Source organism: Rhinatrema bivittatum, chromosome 15, assembly GCF_901001135.1.
Source record: "Rhinatrema bivittatum chromosome 15, aRhiBiv1.1, whole genome shotgun sequence".
NCBI lineage: Eukaryota > Metazoa > Chordata > Amphibia > Gymnophiona > Rhinatrematidae > Rhinatrema > Rhinatrema bivittatum.
This window is the reverse complement of record NC_042629.1, coordinates 23,223,653-23,251,328: the sequence shown is the minus strand read 5'-3', so window position 1 is coordinate 23,251,328 and position 27,676 is coordinate 23,223,653. Positions and strand designations below refer to the sequence as shown.

Below are 27,676 nucleotides of genomic sequence, written 5' to 3'. Positions count from 1 at the left end.
ACTTTGTCATTGCTTAAAAATAGCAGGGGGTTGCTTAAAGGTCTTTGGAACTCTTCTGTAAAGGAAGGCACAAAAGAAGCTGGCTCATTTAAGTGTCCTAGATGTTCGCAAGACTAAAAAAGTTTTATACTTGCTCCAATAGGAAGTAAAGGGAGCTAAGCTGCTGCACCAGTGTTCCAACCAGCCTGGAATGGGGCAAATATATTTATGTCTGAGTAGCCTGGAAGGCAAATAAAAGATGTATTTGGGTGAATGGGTGTTTGTATGTCTAAGGATGGAGTGGTAGATGTGTGCATGGAAAAAAAATGTTTCTTATTGTTATATCATTTTGTTTTGATTTTATGATTATATAATTAAATTTTTCCATGCATATCATTTGTATTTTTTTAAAACTAAACAAAACGCGGGTGTTCCATGGCAATATTTCATTTAATTTAAAACGGAATATACATCCCTAATTCTAATATATAGCCCCCTCAAATTCCTATCTGACCCTGGGGAGCCTTACATTTCCCACAAGTACCTCAATGCTGTCAGCGTACTGACCAGTACTATAAAAATAGTTACACCGGTGGGTATCCGGAAAACATCAAAAGTGACAGCCTACTCAGTGCTTTACAAGTGTGCAGGCAAGCAGAAACTAGACAAACCAGCCTATTCTAAGCAAGCACATTTTGTTTCAGGACTGAATGTGACAAATAATACCTATTCTGCACAAGCTGCGTGTCACCATTAATTAAGTGACCTCAAAAGATGAAATTGTTTTCCTTGTCTAACCAAAAGAAGTTGGTGCAACAGACTTTGACAGCGCCTGCCGAAGCTTCTGCCACCTTGCCAGGCCAGCAGGGTGGGTTGTGGGGCTGACAGGGTTAAGAAACTTGGCTAAAGCCATGAATGGCAGCAAAGAGGGCGGGCCTGAGGGGCAGGGGAGGGTTTGAGGCTCAGGCATTGCAGCAGAACCCCGAACCCAAAGAGGAGCGGGGACGGACTGGCGTGCAGCAGCCCAGCCACAGCAGAAGTGCACGTTTAGAAGCCCCTGCTCTCCTGAAATCGGGTCGGCGCGCATTCTGGAGCTTTTGTAGCAGGGAAAGCCAAGGAGCGGGGGCCGGCAGAGAGCTCGTAATCCTCGGGCATGGGCTGAATGCGAGGAGGGTAAGTGGAAAGATTGCACTGGGGACAGAAATGGCCAGGACCGGGGGTGGGCTCTGACGATCACAACTAGCCAGATTGAAAGGGGGGAGGCTATCTGCTAGAGAGAAAAAGCATTGCAGAGGTTGTTGTGTGCAGAAGGGATGTTAGACCGAGGAGGGAGGGATTATTTCCGGTTCCATTGCTTTTTACAGCAAATAATACCCCGAGTATCAGTGAACTAAACTTCCTCGAGAAATGAGAAGGCATTGCTGAAGAAGACACAGCCTTGGGAGAGCTCTGATGGGGATTTTAGTGACAACCGCAAAGATTGCTCTGGGTGCTCCTCTCTCATTTTATTTCAAGGGAAAAACCTCTACTACAAAAATGCTGTTTTCCTGGGCTGAGGAGAAGAAAAAACCAAGGGTCTGCAATGTGCACAGGCACTAACTAGGAAGCTGCCCAGTGGAAAGTGAGCATGGAGCATGAATTCATGTAGATTCTGGGGTAAGGTCTCAAGTGAGCTGCACACAGCAACCTAATATTGCCAGTATGGATTTCACAGTGTGTGTGTGTGTGTGCGCCATCACATTTGTATATACAGATATTTATAATTGTTGCTTATGGGTTGGAACAGTGTGTTGGAGATTTCTGACAGTCCTTTCTGCATTATCTAAGATGCTTGTTTCAGAGGTTGTATATATGTTACAGTGTAATGCTGTTCTGCTCAATTTTTAATTTTTTTCTTTTACATCTGTGTAAAATTTAAAGATTTTTGTTATAGATTTCTCTTGGCCAATAATGGCAGGAAAAGTCTCAAGTTGCTATATTCAGAAGTATGCATTTAAATTTTCTAATTAAGGTTCTTGATTTCGTTGCATGTTCTTTTGTTGAGGCACCTTTTTTATTTTTTCTAATTATTATCATTATTATTATTATGCTCATGTCATGTCTTTGGGGTAAACTCATCCCCACTGAGAGTCCAACTGATTTGGTTTAATATTGGAAGTGGATCAAAAGGAGAGGACATTTTTAGTAAAGTAGCTTTTGCAGGAAGGGTTGTGAGCTGGCAGCCTCACCTACACATGGAAAATAATAGTTTGATTTTACAAGGCCTTTGCCATCTGCACTGAAAAAAAAATGTTTTTAGGGCAAGATAATCAAAGCGCCATGGGATTGTTGATAAGTGTAAGACCGGAAATCCTTGCCCTGTCACTAATGGTTTGCCAACTAGAAATCTGTGAGGGTTTCAGAATCTGTTACAGCACAGGAGAGGTGGAAGGAGGAAAGACACTTGGTTCTTCACTCCATGTTACAGAATAAATGGCTTCTCAGACCTGTATGTTTTGCACTGCAATTAAATAGTAAGATTTCTGACTGTATCATATGCCAAGCTACTTAGAGCCCAACTGAGAAATAACAGTTTGGATCATGTGATGGAAAAACAGTGCAGAATCTGGGATGTATTGACAAGGAGTAATGCCATGCAGGTACATTTTAAAGACTTTTTTTTCTCTCTGATGTGGGTTTCTTGAATCCCAGCGACCCTTTTTAAATACTGTGAGTTAGTTCTGAAGAATGTTTGGAGTAGTCACTGGTGTGACACATCATGTAAGGAAGTAAAAAAAGCTTTGTGACTAATTGTCTCCATAAGTGACATCCTTTGAGAAGACTGCTGCTCATGGGCTTACAAGATGAATTTGGGTATCAGGGGCAGGCCTTGGTCAGTTCACCCTTTGTCCCTATGCGCGTACAGATTTACAATTTTGATTTCATTCATTCTAAAGAAAGGAAAAACAAGACCAGAATTCCATTTATGCAGTGAAATTGGCATTTTAAGACCAAGGGTGGCCCAATCTAACTGTGTTATCAGAGCTGTCCGGCTGGTGGTGATGGAGCCGTCCTGTTGGGATCTGAAACTGCAGGGATTTTTCTAGCCCCCTGTTCTGTGATGGTTTCGGAGCCTGACGTTTTCAGCCACATGTTTCCTAACTGTCCAGCAGAGGAGAAGGTGGTTCATTCTGCTTGCTTTAGGCGTGCTCCTGGCTGAATCACATAGTGAGGTGGGGGTGAAACAAGAGTAACGACCTCCCTGGCAGTAAGAATTATTCTCTCTTAACTTTTCCCAGGTATTATTTGATCGGCCAGCACTCCTGTCTCAGGGAGGTGAAAGTTACTCCCTATATATCCAGCTGAAGGAAGATGTGGACGTATCTTTTTTTTTTTTTTTTTTCAATGCGGGTTTGGGTTCTTTCAACTAGTTTTTCTTTTGAATATTGTACAGGCTATTAAAAGAGAGACCTACTACAATGGTAACTTGTGTATAATTTCACGATGGTGATGTGCTCGGTCTGTTACTTAGGAGATTCCATTTATTCAGCAGAGCTATTGGAAGTATGAAACATTTTTTATATTATACATAGATTCCATACAGTATATGAAACCTGAAGGAGAAAACAAGATAGAAAAAGAATAATTTAAATCAAATGTTTTATGGAAGGCCAGTCAGCATGTGCAACACTGCTGTGATGAAGGCCCAGGTTGAATTTCCCAGTCCTGGCTCCTGCTCCGTGAACTGGCAGGGACTGGGGATGCTGCAGACGTCGTCTTAGGGAGGGAGAGCCAGGCACCGCTTATGATCGACACCTGCTGGGCAGGCCTGGTGCCATGGGCCAGAGGGCATCTCAGAAAGGGGACTATTGCCACAATAACTAAGCTACATAGGGGTAGGAAGAGGGACTAGTTACAGCGGTGAAACCCACCCTGAGCAGTTGTGAAGGACGGCTTAGGGTGCCATAGATCTAGTTGAGGCAGTTTTTGAGCAAAAAGATATATAATGTGTTTTGGGGAAAATTCAGAATTCTAGGAGAACAGCATACATTAGCTCAGTTCTTTAACATGGCAACTGTGAATAACCACTGGGATATCTCCAGCATTGCATAGCAGCGTGAAAGGGACTTTACCCTCTGAAATACAACAGTGGAATTTGTGGGGAAACTCTTGCTACAGACCAGTAGTGTAGAAAAGGTTGCTGAGGTGCAGGCTCTAGTGGTCAGCTGACTTCCTGAGACCTGTTGATATCTGCCTCTTCCTAGATAGTCTAGAATATGTGTGTGTGGTTGTGTGTGTGTTAATCTGTGATCTGCTCCTTCGTTAAACAGGAAAAGCAAACATCTTGTCCTAGAGCATATCTAGTTGAAACAGAATTACCCATAGGGGATGCAAGCAGGGGTCTCTGAGGAGCATTAACCACAATCAGCAGAGTAATGTGTACTGTCTCGATAGCTTAATTCCTCTAACCCACCAGCACAGTTTAATAAGACAAGACTTGTAATTTTCAAGTGGGTCTTAGAAATGAGTTGATTACTAATTCCTCTTGGTTTCTGAGAGGATTGCTACAAAGACAACACATATTGTCTGGAAAGCTGCAGTGTGTGAGGGGAGCTCAGGAAGTCAGGCTTTATTATATTCACAATAGTTGCAGGGAATAACTCATAATTTATTTATTTTTATTTATTTATTTAAGGTTTTTATATACCGGCAATCATGAGAACATATCTTGCTGGTTTACATGAAACGGGAGTGCATTAAATACATCAAACTAGAACTGAGGTGACCGAAGGTACAGTTACAATTAACAAGGGTAGCAAAACTTGGTGAAGAGGAAGAAATAGGAAAGAATAAAATGGTTAAACGATATACAAGTCAAATTACAAGTTATGTGCAAATGGCATGATTAATGGCTGGATGTTTTAGAGGAGTCCTTGGATTGATAATAGACTTACACGTTAGTTAAATGATTTTGGCTTGCCCTGTGCTGTTTCAAAATACAAGACCAGTGGTCAAGTTTCTGTACCAACAGAGGAGGACACTGAAATTGTCAAATTCGCAGCCTGGAGTGTGTGATATGATATTTGTAAGGAGGCACATTTTAAAAGCCATTTACCTGGGTAAAGGGAGCAATTTTGAAAGGGATTCTGTGTGAGTAAAAAGGAGACGGCCAATTTAAAAATTGCCAGGGGTCTTCTGTTGGGGGGGGGGGGGGGGGGAGGGAAATGTGGACGCTGCTGACATCCTCCAAGTTATACATCCTTGTTATAATGTAACTTTACTCTCCTTCAAATTGTATTTACTGTTTGGTTGGTTATAGTTCCTAATTGTTTGATGTAAACCGAGCTGATTTGATTTGTATCAAGAAATTCGGTATAGAAAAGCCTTTAATAAATAAATAAATAAATAAATCAGGCAGCTCCGATTTGGGGGGCAGGGAGGTAGGACCAAGGTGGGTCCGAAAAAAACCCAACCAAGGGGGATTTCATTTGGGCCCTGCTTTCCGCAGCTTTGTCCTGCACATTTTCCACCTACAGACTTGCGGGTTTAAAGCCCTCAAGCTGGAGCCAGCCAATGCAGATTTTCAAAGAGATCGTCTGCAGGGAGTTTCCCTTTGCAAATCGGCGTACGGACCCTCATGCGCCATCGGGAGGCTCAGAATGGCACAACTAGAAATTTTCCCTGTCCCAGAGAAAAGGATGCACACGGGGCTCCCACAGCTGCGTGTACTCTCCCAGGTTGTTCCCAGGGACATTTTTAGGTCATGGGGGATCACGGTGCACATATGCGTGGCATTTTTCACACGTGCACAAGTGCTATTTCATGCCTCTTGGCTGGCCGCATACAAGAGAAGGAGCAAAGTACACTTCTGCTTTTAATATATGAACTTTATGCCAGTCTTAAAGCACCTGCCTACTTTATAGATATGCAAGCTATTTGAAAATTGCCCTAAAGATCTCCCAAGACCAAAAATAAAGCTATGACAATTAAAAAGAAGCCTTTAAATCCCTTTTTTAATTCACTTTCTCCACCTGTTGAATTTTCAGTGTAGCAAGAACATACATCACGATGTCATCAGCCATTGTTAAAGCTAAATGAGCACTGGCCCGTACCTGAAGAGGTACTGACTGCACACTGAAGGGTTGCGATGCGTGGGCACACAGCACTTAATTTATTTTTCTTAATACATAAATTCATAAACCAAGAATGAGAGCGACCGCAGGATAACGTACAGGGGCCTCAGATCTCAGCAACAATGTGCTTTGGGCTGCCCTACTGACAGAGAAATATGGAGTCCAGAAACAAGAAGTGATATTTCTGAAAACGTTCCGACTTGCTGAACAGCTGGGGCTGCAATCTGAACATTGTGAATCTTCCTTTGTTTTTTTTCGTTTCAAACAATTCACTCTCAATGGGGATTTTATAGCAAGGTTTAATTAAACAACTTAGTAAGTAGGTAACTTTATCTTTTGTGGAAGATCACATTCTGAAAAATTGTCCCATCTTTTTCTTACCCTACAGAAAACTGCCCTGCCAGCCAGGGCCGGTGCCTTTCATTAGGCAAACGAGACAGTTGCCTAGAGAGCCAAAATTTTGGAGGCAGCAAAATCCTAACAACACAAGGTCCAGAGGCGGGAAAAACAGTCCTGCCAAAGAAGGGCGAGCTGGCTGGAGCTGCTATCAATTTCAACATTGGGGATGGGGGGTGCTGAGGCTGCCAAATACTCTTGCACCAGCCCTGCTGCCAGCAGACCGGTGATAGCCAAGTACTAGTCACAAAAGCCATAAGAACCTTGCAAGCTGGATATCCGGGCAACAGCTGTGCTAGTTGTGGGAGCGGGCTGGGTGTTGAATTTAAGTATTGGCTAGGTAGGCTCGTCTACCCAGGATGGGAGAGAATTGATGAAGCAAAAAACTAGAGCTGATTTGGATAAGAAGCCATTGTCCTACAAGCAGCCAAGCTTCTATGGCTGGTTGGCCGGGATATAGTTTTGCAGTGTGAACAGGAATAATTTGGCAAACTGGATGGGCCAACTGGCCTTTTTCTGCTGTTGCCTACAATGCAAGTTATTTGTACTGAAGAGTCTGAGAAAAATTAGACTCTGAGGCTTTGGGTTTGATTGTTAGGACAGCGGGTACTCAGAGAATGCAAAATGTATCTAACAGAATGAAAACACCACGTTTCACAGGCAGATAGACTGTGACCAGCCACTCTACACGTTTAAAGAGGTGGCGTGAGAGTTTCTCTCGCAAGCTCTGATCTTGTAGGAGTGTTCTTCTCCAAATCTTGTTATGGTTTTATTTTATTTTCATTTACTGTTGTGTTTTGTTTCTGTGTTTTGGAAATAGATGAAATTTAGGGGTTTTTTTTTGTTTGTTTTTGCAGTTTCAGATGGGAAACAAAACAAAAAAAATAAATGTTGTTGTGATTTCCCTGTTTAAAAATTGCAGTTACATGGTTGAAAAGGCCTGATTTGAAATGAATCTTGTTAACCACAGCAAGCGAGCCCTGGCTCTGCAATGTAACATTCACCTCTCTGATCTCTCTTTCTCTGGCAGTCAGGAAAGGGTGTGAGGTGTCGGGGGATGAACCAACAAGACTTTTCCTCATACTGGGAAAAAATTAGATGTGCCTGCATAAGAAGGAAATTTTCAAACCAGATGTGTTACGAGCGTGCGTGGTCGTCTCGCGCTGGTGGTGAGCCCTTGGGCCACGGCGAAAGCTAGGGAGGAGCCCCAGCCACACCGTGGGAGGTGAGCTGGGCAGGCATGGTGAGCCAGGCGGGTACAGAAGCAGGGAGTCCGACCCTCAGCCGGACCTGCATGCCCATGGTAGCCAACACGGGGAAGTTGACTGATGAACGGTCCTCCGACTGTTCCCGGCCCTTTCGGACCTGCCGCAGGGAACGGCAATGGGCAGCAGGCCGGACAGAGGCGAGGGCAGACAGAGTCCTTTACACTGAAGACGTCAGATGGGGGCTGAAGCAGACATCGTAGACAAGGCAGGTGCAGACATCGTAGACAAGGCTGGAAGGAAACATGGCACTGTCCATCAGGGCGCCCTACTCAGCCCACCCGTGGGACTGAGTCGCGGACCACCCCGTCCCAGACGCGCCCTACACAGCCCAGGAAGGCTGGTCGCGGACCACGCTGAGGAAAGGAGGGTGCAGGGAAGACAAAGCGGAAGATCCAGGCGAACAGGAACTCCGATGCTGGGATACTGACATCCGAAGCCCCTTCGGCTGGCAGGCAGGGAAGCTCAAGAGCCCGGGGGACGAATCCCTCCTGTTGGCCACTCCAGGGCCCAACAGGACAGAAGGCTCAGGAACCAGACGAGGACATAGGGCGGAACACCCGGAACTGGAACAGGAACGGAATCAGGCAGCTTCAGGAACAGACATCAAAGCAAGGTCAGGAACAGACATCAAGGCAAGGTCAGGAACGGAGAGCCATCAACGCAAGGCAGACCACGGTAGACCTGGATCGGCAAGGTTACAGGCAACTGTAGAGCCCGATCCGCAGGCCAATTGCAAATGACAAGAAAGTCCTTAAATACTGGAGGTAGAAGGCAACTCCCTAGGAGGAGCTTGCCAGGACTGCCCACCGCTGGCCCTATAAGTGGTGTAGAGAGCTGCAGGCCGGCCCCTAGGAGAAGGGCGTCGCCAAACAGGAAGTCCAAACACAGAGGCATGCAAGCCACAGGCAGGCCACAGGAACAGCTAGGCCTCTCAGGCCCTGGAGCTGTGTCTGCTTGGCCCCCAGCCCTGTAGTGCTGTCTCTCTTGGGCTGTAGTGCTGTCTCTTGGGCCTCCAGCCCTGTGCCTTTGAGTCTCCTGGGCCTCCAGCCCTGTGGTGGTGTCCCTCGAGCCCCCAGCCCTGAAGCTGCCGCTAGGCCTCCAGCCCTGCTGCTACTCCTGAGCCCTGCTGCTGCTACTGCCTGCTGGTTCCAGCTACTGCTGCTTCCTGCTTCCAGCCTCCTGCTTGCTTTTTCGGCCACGTGTGTCCTAGTGGCCTCTTGTTTTGTCACCCCTCCTACCTTCCCTTCCTTTGTCCCATGCTAGTAGTCTCCGGGCGCTGGGGTGCAATGGATTCTCCTTCCCTTTCTTTAGTTGTCTGTTTCTCCCTGTTTCTTTGGGGGCGGGGTGGCCTTTGGCCGCCCCCGCCTTCTCCCCACCCACAATAGAAGAGGCATGCAAGCCACAGGCAGGCCACAGGAACAGCTAGGCCTCTCAGGCCCTGGAGCAAGTCCCGGATGGAACACAAGCGAGGCCCTGGCTTCGGAGCGGCCTCCGGAGGAAGGTGAGAGACCACCTGTAGCGCAGCAACAGGGGGGATCGCAACAAGATGACTGGCAAACATTTTTACTTTATGGCTCTTGAGTTGTTTTGTTAAAATTGCAGTTAACAGGTGAATTTTCAAAGGAGTTACACATGTAACATACTATTGTAGCAGTTTTTAAAAGCTGTTTATCCATGTTAGGTGCACTTAAAACAGATAAATACATTGATAATTTAATGACCTATATTGCAGCAATTTTCAAAAGCCCATTTACATGGGTAAAATGCGTAAATGCTTTTGAAAATCAGGCCCATAGACAACAGTTTTTTGAATAATCCATGTTGACAATGCTAGCTTGGTCTACCATACTGAGCCTTTGTCCGTCAGTCCATGGATTGAGTTGAGCAATAAATATATGTTGCAGGATGGTGCATTTATAGAAAATGAATAGATATGCAACCCAGTGTTCATCCCAGTTACTTATTCCTGATTGGTATTAGCATCATGTTGCTGAATAAAGCAATGGTTGGAAGTTTTTAATTTTACCTATTTTATTGACTTTCAGCATGACTGAGCATGGAAGCATCTTCAATCATTTTGTAAAGGATGCATGTGAAAAGTGATTTGAGAATAGTTTCCAGTGAAGTGCGTGGAGAAAGTTTGAAAAATAATTTATGCTCCAATTCATCTTTAATACCTGTTCCCTAATACAGCATCAGGCACTTAACATGGACTCCACATCAGGACAATGTTAGCTTATGTGGATACATTTTTTTATTGTTCTTTGAGGTCCCTTTTAATGCAAAAAGATAGCATATAAGTTTGAAGCACAAATAAAAAGCAGCAGAGTGTAACTCGGCTACTGCAAAGCAAGTCGGGATGCAAGTAGGATGTAGAGCCTAGCGCTGTTGTGCAAAATGTGCTTTCTGAGGGAAATGCATTCCCACAGAGAGTGAGTCAGAAAATAAACACCAGATCTCCTACAGTGGCTACACCTGCCTGACCTTTTTCCTGGTTGTGTACTTTTAATATTTTCTGAAAACTACGTGATAAAGAATCTGCCTCAGTATGACAGTCTTAATGACACTCTGGTTTGATATATTTGGCGATAGGAAAATGTTGCTGCCTCTGGGGTAAGGTTGCTGACTGTTCCTTGATAAAGGATGTGTACACCACCTTGTGCAGCCTTGTCTGGGAAGATGGGTAGCATATTAATACATTAAACTTCGTATTTGTTTGATTAAAGAAAATCTTCCTATCCATTCCAGCATGGAAACTGCCCCTTATTTTAGTCACAGTGAGGGTCATTTTCAAAGCTGATAACTGGTAAATAGTGATTTACCCAGCTCAGTGGGCCTGTCTGAAAATTGCCTTCTAAATGCACATGCAGGCTTCCACGTCATGCATACTTTTAGCTGGGTTAAAAAGAGGCATTCCTGAGTTGGGGGGAGGGCGGGGGGAGTGCATTTAGGTCAGGGAAGGAAAACCACTCACGCACATGATATTTCGGAAGCATGCATGCTATTCTATGCATAGCAGGTGCAAAAGTGTAGGCACTTTTAGCATACTTATGCAGTTTAATTTTCTTTGAAAAGTAATTGCAAGTAGTTGCAGGAAAAGCACCTGCATGTTCTACATGGACGACTTAAAAATTAGGCCCGGTGTTGTCAACCCTAATTATGAGCTTCATGTAAACTTCCCTCAAAACGAGTTTGAAATGATTCCGTTTGAGTTTCCCTCAAATGCAGTTCAAGAGAAAGCCAAGCACCATTCTGTTACCTTCCTGTAGTGCTGAAAAAGCTGAGGGGAAGATTTCTCAAAAGTTTTTGGCTACAATTGGGATTTTTCCCAGCTGAATATTGATGAGTCTGGAGCCCCTTAGGAGCTGAATCCTGCTCTCTAGAGCTTTGCTGTTGGTGCGGAATGGGAAATTAGCTTTTGAAAATATGGACTTGGGCATCCAAAATGCAGTGCGTTTTGTAAACTTTAAATTTGCAGCACACGGACTTTTAACTGGTCATTTTGTACTTGTAAACTAGTATGGTCCACCGGGGCACTTATAGTTTCATTTGCTTGATAAAGGGAGATTGCTTGTGAGTTTTTCATGAATCAATTTAACAGAATTGTGGTTTCTGTGGGCAAAGAGCCCTCAAAAAAATGTATCTGATCCTTAAAATTAGGTGGGAAGAGCCAGAGCAGGATCTCCAAGATCAATAAAGATCTCTGCTGGCCATGCATGGTACGTGCTGTGCCACAGAACGATACTTATCTACCGCAATTGTTGAATTATGGTTCAAAAACCGTTTCTATTGTGCTGGTGGGAAGGTAAAGTAGTGCAATTCAACTACAGATGGGGCTTTGGGAGATGCCCTTTCCTTTATCAAGGTAACAAACGCTCCTATGTTTGTATTAATTGTCTTGTGCAAGGTACAAGCAGACGATGTTTCTGTGCACAAGCATGTATCTGTTGCATTCATACCCAACGGTGTTTTATGAAACAAACAAGTCTGTTATGTTTTATTATTACAGCTATAATCTCCAAAGTAAATGTTTCAGTTCATTGGGGTCATTTTAAAAAAGCCATTGCTTTGCAAAAACACCCAGAAAGGTTCTGTCGATGGCGTGCAACCTTTAGACTTTTGGCTTGCTAGGGAAGGACAAAAGGTCAGGGGAAGGGGTGACAGCATGTGAGGAAAATGACAGATCATCACTTAAGGAGATCTAAGCTTTGCTTGGCTAGTCTTTCTCAGCGATACTTTCAAGGGCCTTTCAGAAAGTGACGCACTGAGAGGCCAGGCTGCAGCCTCCCCATGGTGTCCACCTCTGAAAATCCGCCAGCGGCTCATGCCGCAGGGATCCTCCTTTTACCCCACATATTTTTGCAGGTACAAAAGCATGGGGAGGGGTGGGGGTAAACCTCGGATGGAGATTTAAAAAAAAAAAAAAATCCCGCAGGTAGTTCACCCACCCTGTCCTAACCTCGCCCCCGGTGCGACTCCTTTCCTCTGGAACGTGCACGCATCACTTTTCCCCAAGGGGGTAAAGTTTTTTCTAAAAGGGCTTTTGGGATCACTTAAAAAATTCTCCGAGCCGTGAGCGCTGGGAGGCATTGGCACCGGAGCTCCTAAGGACAGGTCACCGCCACTTCTCGTTACTGATGTGCGAGGGGCTGAGCTCTGAGCTGAACATGGCCCCCTCTTCTTGGCCTTTTGGCTGAGATTAAGAATTTGTACAATGGGAGATGAACGCCCTGCCAGCCGGGGCACCCGATTACATTCTGAGCATTGCCAAGGCAGGAAGATTGAATCTACAAATAAATAAATAAGTAAAAACGTGCAGCAAGGAGATGAAGAAGCCGCTCAGGGCCCAGTACCAACGCTGCCTATTGCATCACCCCAAAACGATTTACTGCAGCATAATCCATGATTCAGAGACTTTTAACGTATCCTATTACTATGAGAATGGAGAGGACTATTTTCAAAGACATCTAGCTACATAAATGATTAACATGGCTAAACTGCTGCCCCCCACCTATCAGAGAAGGGATGGGCTAGGCTGGAAAAGGGAAGGTCACCTGCAGGGATTTCATTTTGAAATCCCCATGTGTACTTTGCATCTGTAGGAAAGTCCCTCCGCCACCAATAACGTAGCAGTGGCTCCTACGTCGCCCCCCGTTCTACCAGCTAGGATGACACGAGGCATTACTGGGGGAACTCTGGGGCCAGGTTCTGACCCATTGCTCCTTTGGGTTTTTTCCTCACCGGGGGGTGGAACAGGAAAAAAGCTTTCAAGGTCCTTAGGAAGTCTTCTGGCAAAGCCCCAATGTAGGAAAAGTTGCTCGGCACATCAAATTTGAGGTGCTTCAAAAATGTTAATCCTTTACTTACTAGCTTGAAGCACATTAATCACTGGGCAAACAGTACACTTGTGTCTAGTGCAATTTATATGGAAAAACACAGTCAGTGCAAACCAACTTCTTTCTCTCTGAAGGGGCTGCCCTCTCTGACTCCCTATGGAAAATCTGCTTTATTAGACAGCTACGGGTAATTTTCAGTGAAACACTAGGAATGTGGGACTAACTTCACTGTAAGCCTTTCTGTACCAGAAGACTCCCAAATCCTGGTGTCTGAGTGCTCCTCCCTTGAGCCTCTGAACACTCCTAGGACAAGAGATGGACAAGAAGAACATTAGCCAGTGTGCGCAGGAATTTTATAAAACACATTCCCTACTACACACCTCCCACTGGAGAGCAGCAAGAAGCACTATTCATGCCTACTCTGACCTCATCCTTAGTTTCAAGAATTTAAAATATTTGGTCTGGTGGCTCAGTGGCACATGCTCTGCACTTCCACGTGGAAGATCCATATTTTGATTCCTGGATTGGGTCCTTGGCGCCCTGGATTGACTGGGGGTGCTGTATAGAGGTGGCGTTTCACTTGGTGGCCGGGTTTAGAGCCCATGATGCAGGGTTCCTGAATGAGCCCTGGTGCATGGCTCCCAGTACAATGACCACACTAGAAAGAGTGGGAGGATGGGGGTCTATTAAAATAGGGGGAAAAATCTCCAGGTAGGTGTGAATGGAGGCTCATGGCACTGGTTCTGATTGAGCTGGGAGAAAAGAGGAAGTTCTGGGCCAATAAAAATGAACTTGCATTTTTCGGGTCCCTGCAGACGGCAAGAGGGTAATCAAGAGGGCTAAATGGGTCTCTTCCTTACTAATGTTAATTGCAGTGCAACCATATCAAATGTGTTATTTCTACAGAAGGTAACAAGGATTGGTAGCTTGACTTGCCAGATACATCTATCCATTCCTAGCTGTTGTAGTAGTTTTAAAAAAAGACACACCTTTTTATGAGCTGATGGATTGATTTGTGTGCCTGTCTGGGTATGACTAGAAGTCCAAGGCCAACACAGTAAACATCAGTTATAAGATATTGTACTTTCCCAGATGGTCCTTTTTTTTAAATTTAACTTTTGCCTGCTGTTTTTGTAATGGACAAAATGGCTCTTGTATGAAATTAAAACAAAAACACCGTAGTTGTTTTAGACATTCTGAAATAGGTTTTTAAAAACAGACATTTTAAATAAAAGAGGTGTATACTTGGCATTCAAAGCCCTAGTCTTAATATCATGATAGTCAAATGCATTATCCAGGAAACAAATCTATTTTACATAATATCTGGTGCTTTGTGCTCCTTGACCTGGCCTAGGGTTCTCTCGTCAAAAGAAACCAAAATGTGCCATCATAGGTTGAGTTGCCCACTTACCCCTAGATTCATCAAAATGCTATAATTTCACATGGATAATGCCCGCGATAAGAAAAAGGGGCATGGTTATGATCATTTTAGAATTATTGCACCATGCACTACAGTTTACCGCAAGATGCAGTTCGTGCCCCACTATACTTGCGCATCACTACTTGCAAAGTGGAGAGAGAGAGAGAGAGACTCTTTATAAGGCCTCCATAGACGTGAACTATTTATGAGTTATCACTATAGGACGGCCAGCTAGTAACTCGAGGTGAGGTTTTGGGGCCAGTTTTACATGCAGAGTGAGACATACGAATAGCACAGTAGACCTCAGTGAAGATTTGATAACATTTGGAGTGAGAAAAGTCACACAAAGATGAGATTTCTACAATGTTCTCTCGCCCTAGCTTGATAGAATCTAATAAAGAGTCCATCAAGCTAGGGTGAGCGAACACTGCAGAAATCTCATCTTTGTGTGACTTTTCTCACTCCAAGGGATGTCAAATATTCACTGAGGTCTACTGTGCTGTTCGTATGTCTCACTCTGCATGTAAAACTGCGCTCAAAACCATACACCACCACCAAAATCTCACCTTGAGGTATTAGCTGGCCCTCCTATAGCAGTATAAATAGGTGACTCCCTCTCCCTCCACTCTACTCTAAATGCCCGAAATGCAAATTGCAATCTTCAGCACGAATTGCGTTACGGCCGTTTTGGGAATATCGCACAGCTTAACGCCAGGAAAAAAGGTATAGTTATTTCCGACATTAAAAGCCTGCCCCTCATTAATCCCACCCCTTTGAAAAATTTGCATTCGTGTCATGCGATACCATAACTATCGCATGTATTATGGCGTCAACGCATGCGTTAACGCGTTATCGTGAGCATTAACGCCATAACACATTTTGATGAATGCCCCTATTATTTTGGCTATTGGCTCACAGGGAGGGTAACTTTAAAATATGCATGAGTGCGCCCAAATACGCAGGTATATTATCGCGTATGTGCATGCACATGTATTTTATATTGTGTGCGCATGACCACAGGAACAATCAGTCGGCACCCCCAACTTCTGATATTCCTCAGCTTCACTTTGCAGCAGCAGTCATCTTTCCTCCTTCCCTATACTCAAGCCTGCTGGCTCTGGGGTACACCAGAGCCTTTTCAGCCCCATCAGCTCCAAGTTTGGCCCAGAGAGTCTGGAATTTTAAAGGAATTACCAGGTATCTAGGCCAACAGCAGAAAACTCCAGGCAGCCTGAAGAACAGTTCTGGAAGAGTCAACTGTGTGGCTGGAAGGAGGATGAGAGTCCAGCTGCACAACAGAAGAAGAAAATGGTTTCTCATTAGCCTGCTTGGCCCAGAAAAAAGTTACTCGGACCATGTGGGCGGGAAGGAAGTAGAAAGTCAGCTGTGTCTAGCTGTACGACGATTGAAGGTGGTCTCCCAGGGGTCCGCATGGCCAGAAAAAGAAGGAAATCTCTCGGTTGCATGGACTTGAAGGAGGAGGAAGCAGCTGCTGCTGCCCTGTGAGCTCAAAGGAGGAGGAAGAGGTTGCGTCTTTTCGGGTCAGAGAAAGAAGGGCGAGTGGGCCTAGGCGTTTGTGAGAGTGAGGTTATGTGAGTGGGTGCGTGTGTGTGTGTGTGGGAGAGAATACAGTGAGCGTGTGTGTGTGTGTGTGTGTGCAACCTCTCTCACCCCACTAATTCTCACCAGTGACTGGAAATCAAAAGGTCCCAGGTATGCCCGGCAAAGATGTTGAATGGTTTCATACTATACTGTAGTCTGAGCCAAGGTGCTGACCCATAGTTCCCAGCTTTTATTTATTTATTTATTTATTTATTTTTAGATTTTTATATACCGGTGTTCCTATATGAAATAAAGATCACATCGGTTTACATTGAAACAGAACATGAAAATTGCCAAAAGGCATTACATAGAACAAGGTTATGAAACTTGGAACAGTGTACATAAGTTCAAAATTTAACAATAACGTTGTAACATTGATGACCAAAAGATAAAGGAGAAAAAAAAAAAAAAAGACTTAAACAATTAAGTTGACAGGTCTTATTGAGCATAAAAATTATAACGTATAAGCTTTTATTCATAATCGTGATTTAAAAAATGTACTAGTGCATTTCTTCACTGGGAGGAGGTGGGGGCGGGAATTACCCTAGTTGGATCTTTGTCTTGAAGTCGGTCTACACTGAGCTATGCTGAATCCTCCCATTTTTTGCGAGTTTCACCAAATGAGCTTCCGTGTAATATTTAAGTAGTCTGCCACAGTATTTTATCCCAGCTTATTTCTGTCTTGTTTTTCCTGCCTGGTGGATTCCTTTTTTGTGCAATGGTTGATCATGCTGTTTTATATTTAGCTTGGTATATTACTGGGAATACCAGACTGCTTTCTTGTCATTTTAATGACTGTATAAAGATAGCAGAACTGCCAGCATAATTCTATTAATAAAAAGATACCAAAAAAAAGTTCTCACGATAATGTGTAAGGTTTGTTTACAGTTCAAGGTAATTATTCAGTTTAAAGTCAAGTAGAGGTCAGACTGTGTTGCAAGACATTACTTCAGCCTGAAGGACATGAAAACCCTGCTTCGTGAAAGTAACTGTGGCATGCACAGTAAACCTTTGACTGTTGGGCAAGGTTCACTCTAGCACAGTGCCTGATTTATATTTTGTTTGTGAAGGAAATGGCTATGATAGGATTTTAAGATGAAGCCAGCTAAGTTGTCTTTTTTAATATGTGCTAGCGGATTTACCCATTCTGCAACACGGTTGGGTTGATTTTTGTATGAATATGTTTGTACGTATGGTGTTTGTTGTGTGTGTTTATATCCGCTGAGAACCAGGGAGAAAAGAGAGAGAGTTTGCATGGAGCAGGTGCCGGTCCGGGCCCGGTGTTGACATAATAGTCCCTCTAACTGCTGTTTGACCAGCCAATCTGCAAGCACACATCCTGACAGCCAGGCCAGAAAGCCAGCTAGGGTACTTAGTTATTTATTGAATTTATTGGATCCCATTGAAAAATGGGGTAGTTATTTACTCCACCCTCTAAGATAATTCAGGCTACATGGTTGTTAGCAGAAGTATCCAAGTACTCCCCAGCACTTTATTTATATTATATTTTTATTTTGTTTTATTATGTAGTTATTTTGTTTAGTTGTTATTGTTTAATTTTTCTTTTCTTTTATTCTTTTTATATTTGAAATTGTGAACCGTCTTGGTCAGACTGTGTCTGTGAAAGTCGTTATAGAAATGTTCTTAAATAAAAATGTTAGGGTTGCATCCTCGCCACTCTGGGCCGGGTACCCCGGCCTTCTTGGAAACGTGATACGACTGCACTGCTCCACACTTTGCCCACTGGCTGGTATTCGCCCCTCTTTGTTCCTGCCTCGTTTTTCCTTCCTGTTGCCCCTCCCACCCTTACCATTGTGGTCTATGTCTTTCCTTGTCTCAAGCGTATTTAAATTCTGTCACAGTTTTGCTGAAATGATTCGGGCGAATCTTCACATAGCTGTGGAAAATATTTGCCCGCTGTTTGCAGGTTTCATAACAGCTCTATTTTCCTCTATAGCGGCATTGAGCTCTTGTTAATGGGGAGTTTCTTTTTCTTGTTTACTTCAGGCAGCTCGAGGGAGACACTTGGCAGGATTTTCCTCGTCCTTTTGGAAAGGGCATGGCACTAACATTATTCTTGCAGCATGGATAGTCCCCTAAGAATTGGAAAAGACACCAAGGAGGTAATTTTGTAACATGGCACCTATTAAAAAATAAAATAAGAAGGCAAATGTGTGCCTAAGTCCGCTTTGAAAATGATCCTGCCAGATCTACCCACACAAATTGCATCTACACAGATGTCTTGTTGAACTTCTGTGTGCATATTTTTGAAATTGGAACATTTAAACCCTACCCTAACTCTGCCACTGGGAGTGCCTCCGCTCAGTCTGGGTAAAACTACATGTCAACACGACATATGCGTGTAAACTGACCTGCAAATAAGGCAGGCAATTTTGTAAAAAGCTATTTCTGCCCGTAAAACACTGTTTTACCCACAGACGTCCGTTTGAAAATTATCCTCCTTATGTGCAAGCCTTTGTGCTTTCCATGCAGACACTTACAATACCGGCCAAAAAGAGAGTGGTAGCATGCATCAGCGAAGAGCTTCATGGGATCCCCACTTGTTTTGAGTCACAGAAGATCCTAATTTGAAATATCTCATATCAGCTTCCTGTTCCCTCAGGCACTGATACATAGACATGAGAAGCTTCTGTACGTGGCCTGGAGAGGATGTGACTGACATCTGGAAGAACCATATGAAGCTTTCAGCTATGTGCTAGCCATTTTGTAGGTTATTATTGGACATCTCCTGGCTGTATAGTAATAACTTACAAAGGACCTTCACACTGTTGCATTTGTCAAAATAGGCTCTAACACAGGTGAATTTTAAAAGCTCGACGTGCACATTAATTAGGGTATGCAGGAAGAAGTCGGGCTTACATGTGCTGAGCAGATTTTAAAAGCCACTGGGATATGTGCAGTGAACACATCTAGAAAATTTTCAAAAAGAGGCGAGGCATAAGTGTGATCTGGGCGGGGCATGGGAATTTCAGGGCGTGAACCTAAAATATGTGCATAAATACTGAGGCGACCCAGTGCTCGTTGAGGGCCCCTGCCGTGTAACTTTATTTTTGATAAGGATGCCATGTAAATTAAAATTTAAAGAAAACTAGGCAGGTCTGCTGGGTTTTAAGGGTCAGGGCTAGGGGGGGGAGCAAAGGCTGTCTCTTAACTGGGTGAACTGGGGACGAATTGGAAAAACTGGGCATGGTGTCGGGGCGCGCCCCTTATAAAATTGCTCGCTTTGCATGTTGAAGTGGGATTTGCACGCCCACTTAAAATTTCAGAACTGTGTGTATGCAGCCAGGCTTTTTTGTAACATGCATGCATATGTGGGGGTATGAAAAGGCTGCGTACCTGGGTGTGGGTCAGAGTTTGAAAGTTACTGTCCCTATGGGCTGAATTTTCATTTTTACTCGTGTTCATGCTATTTTATAACCATCAAACATATGTCCTTATTTTTGCTTTTGTGTGCACATATATATGCACGTAAGAATGGGGCAGCCCAGGGATGTTCGGGAGCAGGGCCAACATTTCATTGGTAAAGGTGGGAATTTCAATTAAAAGAGCATGTTGTAAAATATACACTTGTATATTTAAAAAAATAGGTAGGAAAAAGTAAGGGTTTTCAATGCTTTGAAATTCTCACTTTTAATGCACTGAATGTATTCGTGCATAAGCATACATATGCAGATATTTTATAATATGCGTGTATCAGGTTATAAAATGTTACTGGGAATCTGTGTGTGGCCATATACGCATGTATATGCCACAATTCGCAGGTCTTTGAAAGATGTTCTATGGGGCAGATTTTAAAACTTATGCGCGGGAGTAGATTTGTTTGCACAACCCGGCGCGAAAATATTTACGCCCGATTTTATAACATGCGCACGCTGCCACGCGCATGTTATAAAATCCGGGGTCGGCGCATGCAAGGGGGTGCACACTTGTGCACCGAGCCCGAGGGGAGCCCCGATGGCTTTGCCCATTCCCTCCAAGGCCGCTCTGAAATCGGAGCGGCCTTGGAGGGAACTTTCCCCCCACCCACCTTTATTTTATTTCTTAACGCCTGCCTGAAGCAGGCGTGTTTTGTGCGTGCCGGCCGGCTGCACGAAGGAGGCCCCGGGACATACGCGCGTCCTGGGGAGCGCGCAGGGGCAGCTTGGGGCAGCTTTTCGGGGGTTACGCGCGTATCCCTTTGAAAAACTGCCCCTTAGTGTACTAAATTTCTGCTATTCTTCTACTACCCAATTTTTAGCTTGCTTTCCAAAGGAGCAGAAGGCTTATGAAATTGCTGTCTGTTTGTGTGTCCCCATCTATTTATTTAAAGCGATTTGTATACCGCTTAGTCAACGTTCAATAACTTTTATGTGTAGTTTCCTGTCCACATCAAATGTTCAGGACATGTCTGGGGATATGAGGATTCTGACAGAGCTGTTTTGGGATCCACACATTTCGGATACTAGGCTCCATTCTTATTGATATTTTTTTTTATGGAACCAGAGTATTATTGCAGAAGCCGTAGACTGATTTGAGGAATGCAAACATTTCAGTAAGGTTTCACAAATATAGATGCACAGGCAATCATGTCAACCTCAAAACTGAGATTTCTGAAAATGCCCACAACCCCAGTAGAAGTTCTTTAAGAGCCTCATAAAAGATTACATTTTTTCACTCCTGGTTGCCCAGCTAGGATTTTTTTAAGGAAAAACCTTTATGCATATAAATGTTGTGTTTATAATAACTGGAGAATCATGGTAGTTTGCATATGAATATTCAGAAGGATGAGCAGTATTGCCTTGTGTTTATGATCTGTCACTTATTACTCCTGCTCCACTCTCTTTAACCTTGCAGTCATTGACTTCAACCTGGGACAATGTCAGATTCATGCAAATGAATGTAATTAAGGTATTGCTTATCATCTTACAGAGCTTAAAGGGAAAACTCATTGGCTGGTTAGGTTTGTTTGCTTAGTATGGAAGGTCATGCTAATGATACGTTTTCTTTTGCAGCAAAAGGACACCGTGCAGAATAAAAAGTATAGCATTATTGGTTGTGAAGTGTTTCTAATAGTCCAATAGTAGAGAAATATACCTTCATTTCAAAATAAATATAAAAACAATTCTTGCATTGAGCAACTCTGAAGTCTTTCTAATGTGGAATCGGGGGGCATTTCATTTCCCTGAGCAGCTTGCAATTTTATGTTTCCTTTCTATGAAAGCTTTTCTCTTTTCAGTCTTGCCCTGCATTTTAAGAACAAGAGGTGCCTATTTATTAAGCTGTGCTAATGTGTTAATGCATGGTAAATACTGTTTACTGTGCATTAAAAACATTACCGCAGAAATAACGTGCAGAATATACAAGTTCCCTGCATTATTTCCTGGCTCATAAAATTGGCTCTGTCTGGGAATGGTAATGAGCTGCATAGCTTGCCGAGCAGATCATTACTATGCAAATCAAATAACGCGGATTACGTTAAACTTTGCAAGCCATGTAAGTGCGCCCTGAGAGAGAGGGTTCACAGTCCCCCGAAGCATCGGAATGGTAACGTGAATTCCAAAGTTTCCGGGGATGGACTTGAAATGGGCAGCATAGAAAAGCTGACCCCCCCCTCCCCCCTAGGGGGACTTCCTCTCTCCCAAGAGTGCATGAGGGTGACTCCTAGCCGTACCAGGATTGCAAGTCAGCTTTTATGGGGGTGAGGTCTGGGGCACTAAAGGGACATTTTACAAATGTTGTTTTACTAGGCGGAGATGTGGGAGGGGGTTAGGAGAGGGCTTCCCACTAGACCCCCACCCCCCCCAATGGATTTCTGGGACACTAAAAATGGGTTTTTGAAAATTGCTGCGATGGTACGTTACATTTACATGGGTAACTCCTTTGAAAATTACTTGCAGAGTGCTTACTGCGGCTGGAAATGCACGGAAAACTACCAGGAACGTCACAAAAATGCGGTTCATGCAGTTTATTTAGTACAGCGATCATCTTTACTATTTTTCATGTGAAGGGCACTTTTGCCAAAAAAACCATCAACATGAGAGCTAGGACTACTGCTGGACAAAATGGCCAGTTTCCTGGGACAATGGTGCCCCCCCATGAAGTGATCTACCCTGGGGGAGGGGCATCCCTCTCCAGTGATGTGGCTCAGGAACACGAAGAGTGACGGATGTAACTAAAACGAAGTAGGCACCCCATGCTCGCGTGCTCTCTCTCTCCTTCCCAGCCCATCTTTCCCCCACACACACTCTCTTCCCTCAGTACAAACTTTCCCCGAGCCCCAATTCAGCCAGTCTCAGTCCCCACGTTCTTCCACCACTCAATCTCCCCACCCCCAGTTACAGCCAAAGCTGCTCCTCCCAGAGTTGAATTCACTTCTTCAGAGGCTTTTTTGCTGGCAGCACCTGTTTTCTTCTGGCATTGTGCAGCAGCGATACCCAAACTCCTAAACTGTTCTCAGGTGCCGTGTGGTTCCAACTCGCTGAGAGCCACAGTGGTGAAGGCAGCATCAGCAGAACAGCCTCTGGAGACGGTGGGGTGAAGAGCACCAGGGAGCGCTAGGAGTCACCACTAGGCCCCAGGCCTTACAGTGAAGAACAATGCTTTAGTGAATAGACCTCTCGGGCCTATTCCCAGATTCTCTTTTGTCTTGTATGTTTATCTTGATTAGACTGTAAGTTCACATGCGTTTTTGTACAGTGCTGTGTAAGTCGAGTAGTGAAGTGTTCGCTGGAGGTCACCCCTTGTATTTTCTTCTAGCGGAAGAACAGTGAATGTCCTCTTGCTACCGATAAGGGACTGCCTTTTGCAGCTGCTGTAATGAGAAGGAAAGGTGTGATGGGCACAGGTGGCCGAAAAGGCAAAACAAAATCTTAGTCTAGTTTCTGCTTCTAGAATATGTTGACTGTGTTCTTCCAGCCTTAATAAAAGCCATTTTTAAAAATTTATAATCAATAGGGATGAAGGTTTTAAGAACACAGCAGCTATTTCTAATCCTAATTTTGTCTCTATTTAAAACCTCTGTCGTGACAGTATGTATTCCCTTTAGATAGAATGATTGACTGTGTAGCTCCATGTCCAAGCCGAGCCAGTCCTGGCGTTTTTCCAGTTATGGCCGTAGGCTTGTAATTCCAGTTCTCTAAGAAACAAGTCCATATAAGTAATAGGAGGAAGTTGGGGAGGGATAAAACTAGGACTGACTCAGCCTGTCACTACCTCAAGGGCAAATGAGGGCATAGTGCCTTCCTGCCCATATTTCAGAAAGCAATACAGAGTTTACAATGCAGTCTCAAAAAAGTTCATCAGAGGCATCATCAAAGCTAATGAAAATGGAAATTCAAACTTCCTGATGTTCACATGTCTAATAAAGAAAAGTTACCTAAATTGAAGCAATAGGACTGGCTCATTCCTCTTATTTGGTTCACTTTTTCTGGCTAGTGCACGACGGTTGCAAGCCCATGCCATCCATTGCAGAATGGCACCAGTGGCCCTAAAATGTTTAACCACTCACCAGAAAGACTGAGTAAAAACAAATGCAAAACACCTCAAAAGTGAGTAATTTAAGTTTACTTTATCCCTCTCTAAACCTCCATTTGGGGAATCAACAAGAGAAATACAAAATAAGTTTTCTGGTATTCTTTTTTTTATTTTGTTTCTAATTGATTTGGAATGCCCCACACAAAAAGAGAGGGCAATATATGGGTGGTAACCCTGACCACGCCGTCAATAGCCCCTTCGCAAACTAATATTGAAAACTTCTTTATCCCGACGGCGAGTTCTTCCCCGAGTGTAATGTCCGCAGCGATGGGAGGTAAGGAGCATGTACCAACCTCGCAGGACTTATCAACATCTCTGAGCCCCGGGGCTCCATAACACCTTCTCCTCTGCGTTTGGGGCAGACACAGGATTCGGGACCAGTTACTCGACCGAAGTTGCCGAGGGAGCTGGATCCATTCGGGAGGAATCCAGTGGGGCTAACCTTAAATGCATTAAGTCCTGGAGTTACTGGATCCATTGAACGCATGGCACAGCGTTCAATGGATCCAGTAAAGCCGTCCTGAGGGTATGGTGAATGCTTGTTCCACTTTGACTGCTGTAAATCTGCAAGACATCTCTAGAGTCTGTTTGGAAAGCTATACTCTCCTTGGAATCCTCCTTGTCAAAAATTATGATGGAAACACAAAATCATATACGGCAAATTGATCCTTTGTTAACAATACATAATGATAAAATACAGGGTCTGGAAAATCAAGTATCTGCACTTCAAATTTCACAAAATATGTTGGTACAAGGAGGTCTGACAAATTCTAGGAAAATAGAGAACCTAGAAAATGAAATGAGAGCTAAGAGTTTAAGAATACTGAACTTTCCACATATGTTTTCGGCGACTACCCTCCCTGCAATCTGCCTACCTCTCCTCCTTCGCTGGGGCTCGCGCGGTCAGCGCTGCCCACCCGGGGCAAGAGCCTGCTCACACCCCGAGTGTGAGCCGCACGGAGAAAACGAAAGAGGAAAGTCAGAAATCTAAACAAACTAAGAAAAAGCACTATGGATGCAGCCACAAGGGAAGGAACCGCGTGGTGAGTTAACCGCACCCCTTTCTGCCTCAGCCAGCCTATTAGGAGCCGTCTGGGAACCTTTTAAAAACCGCGGCGAACGCGACCTAAGGGGCCTGCCCCTTCCTGCTGCTTGCATCTACCCTCTCCCTCTATTACACCGGGATCTTCACAGGCTTCCAGCACTCATCCAGTCTCCACTAGCCCCCCTCTGCAGTCATCCAGCACTCATCTCCTTCCAGCATTCATCCAGCACTCATCTCCTCCAGCACTCATCCAGTCTCCACTAGCCCCCCCTGCAGTCATCCAGCACTCATCTCCTTCCAGCATTCATCCAGCACTCATCTCCTTCCAGCATTCATCCAGCACTCATCTCCTCCAGCACTCATCCAGTCTCCACTAGCCCCCCCTGCAGTCATCCAGCTCTCATCTCCTTCCAGCATTCATCCAGCACTCATCTCCTTCCAGCATTCATCCAGTCTCCACTAGCCCCCTCTGCAGTCATCCAGCACTCATCTCCTCCAGCAGTCATCCAGTCTCCACTAGCCCCCCCTGCAGTCATCCAGCTCTCATCTCCTTCCAGCATTCATCCAGCACTCATCTCCTTCCAGCATTCATCCAGTCTCCACTAGCCCCCTCTGCAGTCATCCAGCATTCATCTCCTTCCAGCATTCATCCAGCACTCATCTCCTCCAGCACTCATCCAGTCTCCACTAGCCCCCCCTGCAGTCATCCAGCTCTCATCTCCTTCCAGCATTCATCCAGCACTCATCTCCTTCCAGCATTCATCCAGTCTCCACTAGCCCCCTCTGCAGTCATCCAGCACTCATCTCCTCCAGCAGTCATCCAGCACTCATCTCCTCCAGCACTCATCCAGTCTCCACTAGCCCCCCCTGCAGTCATCCAGCACTCATCTCCTCCAGCAGTCATCCAGTCTCCACTAGCCCCCCCTGCAGTCATCCAGCACTCATCTCCTCCAGCAGTCATCCAGTCTCCACTAGCCCCCCCTGCAGTCATCCAGCACTCATCTCCTTCCAGCATTCATCCAGCACTCATCTCCTCCAGCAGTCATCCAGTCTCCACTAGCCCCCCTGCAGTCATCCAGCACTCATCTCCTCCAGCAGTCATCCAGTCTCCACTAGCCCCCTGCAGTCATCCAGCACTCATCTCCTTCCAGCATTCATCCAGCACTCATCTCCTCCAGCAGTCATCCAGTCTCCACTAGCCCCCCCTGCAGTCATCCAGCTCTCATCGTCCTCCAGCAGTCATCCAGCACTCATCTCCTCCAGCAGTCATCCAGTCTCCACTAGCCTCCTGCAGTCATCCAGCTCTCATCTCCTCTAGCAGTCATCCAGCACTCTTCTCCTTCCAGCATTCATCCAGCTCTCATCTCCTTCCAGCTCTCATCTTCCTCCAGAAGTCATCCAGCACTCATCTTCTTCCAGCAGTCATCCAGTCTCCACTAGCCCCCCCCCCTGCAGTCATCCAGCTCTCATCTCCTCCAGCAGTCTCCCAGCACTCATCACATCCAACTCTCATACATCCCCTTCTTCCCCACAACAAAACTAAAATGACATCTGGACTCCCAATACCCAACTTATACCACAATCCCCTCACCACTGGAAAAACATTCATGCAACCTCGATTGTGCTCCATCAAGTCTCTCAACCCAATCATGACATCACCCTTTACTCCATAACACTCTTCAATGCACAATCCCTCACCAAGAAATAACTTATCCTCAACGACTATCTGCTAGAATCAAAGCCAGACATCTGCGCCATAATGGAAACATGGCTTAAACCAACAGATACAGCCCTGATAAATCAACTCCCCACACATCTTTACGGCATTTTTTCTATTCCCCGACTTAAGAAAAGAGGCGGTGGCCTTCTCATAGCAGCCAATAAAGAGCTGAGACTATCCCAACACTAAACTAAATCTGATTCCAAAATTGAATTAGGCCTTTTCAAAACCGACCACCTCCAAATCCTCCTCATTTATGCTCCACCAGGACTTCTCACCCTTCTTTATTTCCTACTCTCAGTTAAGGCATCCTTGTTATAATGTAACTTTTATGCTCCTTTAAATTGTCTCTTGTTGATTGGTTATTTATATTTACTGCTTAGTTCGATGTAAACCGAGTTGATTTGATTTGTATCAAGAAAGTCGGTATATAAAAGCCTTTAATAAATAAATAAATTCTCGACTCAGACGCCTCTCTCATTATAGAAATCATTGCAAAACATATAAACCTGGACTCCCCTGCCATGGTCTTGGGGGATTTCAACCTCCATGTCGATAATATCCCACACACAGCTAACCGTGAAGCACTTCTCACCTCCCTCACGGCCACCCACAAAGCTGGACATACCTTGGACCTCATTTTCATAAACTCTGCCCTCACACACTCTTCCACCCCTAAATGCACTCCAATCCCCTGGTCTGACCACTCATTAATCTCTGCTAACTTCACAATGGAAGTAACCCCTAATACCCAACCCCTTCAATCCTCTTTTCAATACATGAGAGCTTGCCCTTCCGATGTCCTCAGCAATCAACTAACCAAAGAACTTCCTCACATAGACCTCTCAAATCCCAACTCAACTCTTCTTTCCTGGAGCAACATCACAGAGGCAGTAGCAAATAAATTATGTCCACTAGCAACCAAAACAATCAATCCTACCTCGCACAGGAAACAACCGTGGTTCACCAATGAACTCCAAAAACTCAAACAAAATCTCAGACAGAAAGAAACCGAATGGCGTAAAGCCCCTTCCCCCAGTACTGTATCCGCTTACAAATCTGCCCTCCACCTCTACAGGAATTCCACACTACGGTCTAAAAGAGATTTCTACGCTCAAAGGATCCACAACCACGCTTACGATGCTAAAGCTCTATTCTCTTACATATCCAATCTGATACAAACCAGCGTCCCAGCTATTCCCATTGACCAAGCACAATCTAAAGCAGACGAGCTGTGACTCTTCTTCCAAAGCAAAATCTCAAA

General features: G+C 44.6%; 1 protein-coding gene across 5 annotated transcripts in view; it reads left to right on the top strand.

Annotated features, from left to right (window-relative positions):
* The first annotated feature begins 966 nt into the window (after positions 1-966).
* NRIP1 (nuclear receptor interacting protein 1) overlaps positions 967-27,676 on the top strand; it is a 91,608-nt gene continuing 64,898 nt past the window's right edge. For 3 of the 5 annotated variants that reach the window (XM_029578492.1, XM_029578494.1, XM_029578497.1), the window contains exon 1: positions 967-1,152. The gene's annotated coding sequence lies outside the window, so the exon portion shown is untranslated. Of the gene's footprint in view, positions 1,153-1,301; positions 1,636-27,676 lie in introns of those variants that run through there. The other 2 variants (XM_029578496.1, XM_029578495.1) reach the window with 1 other exon arrangement.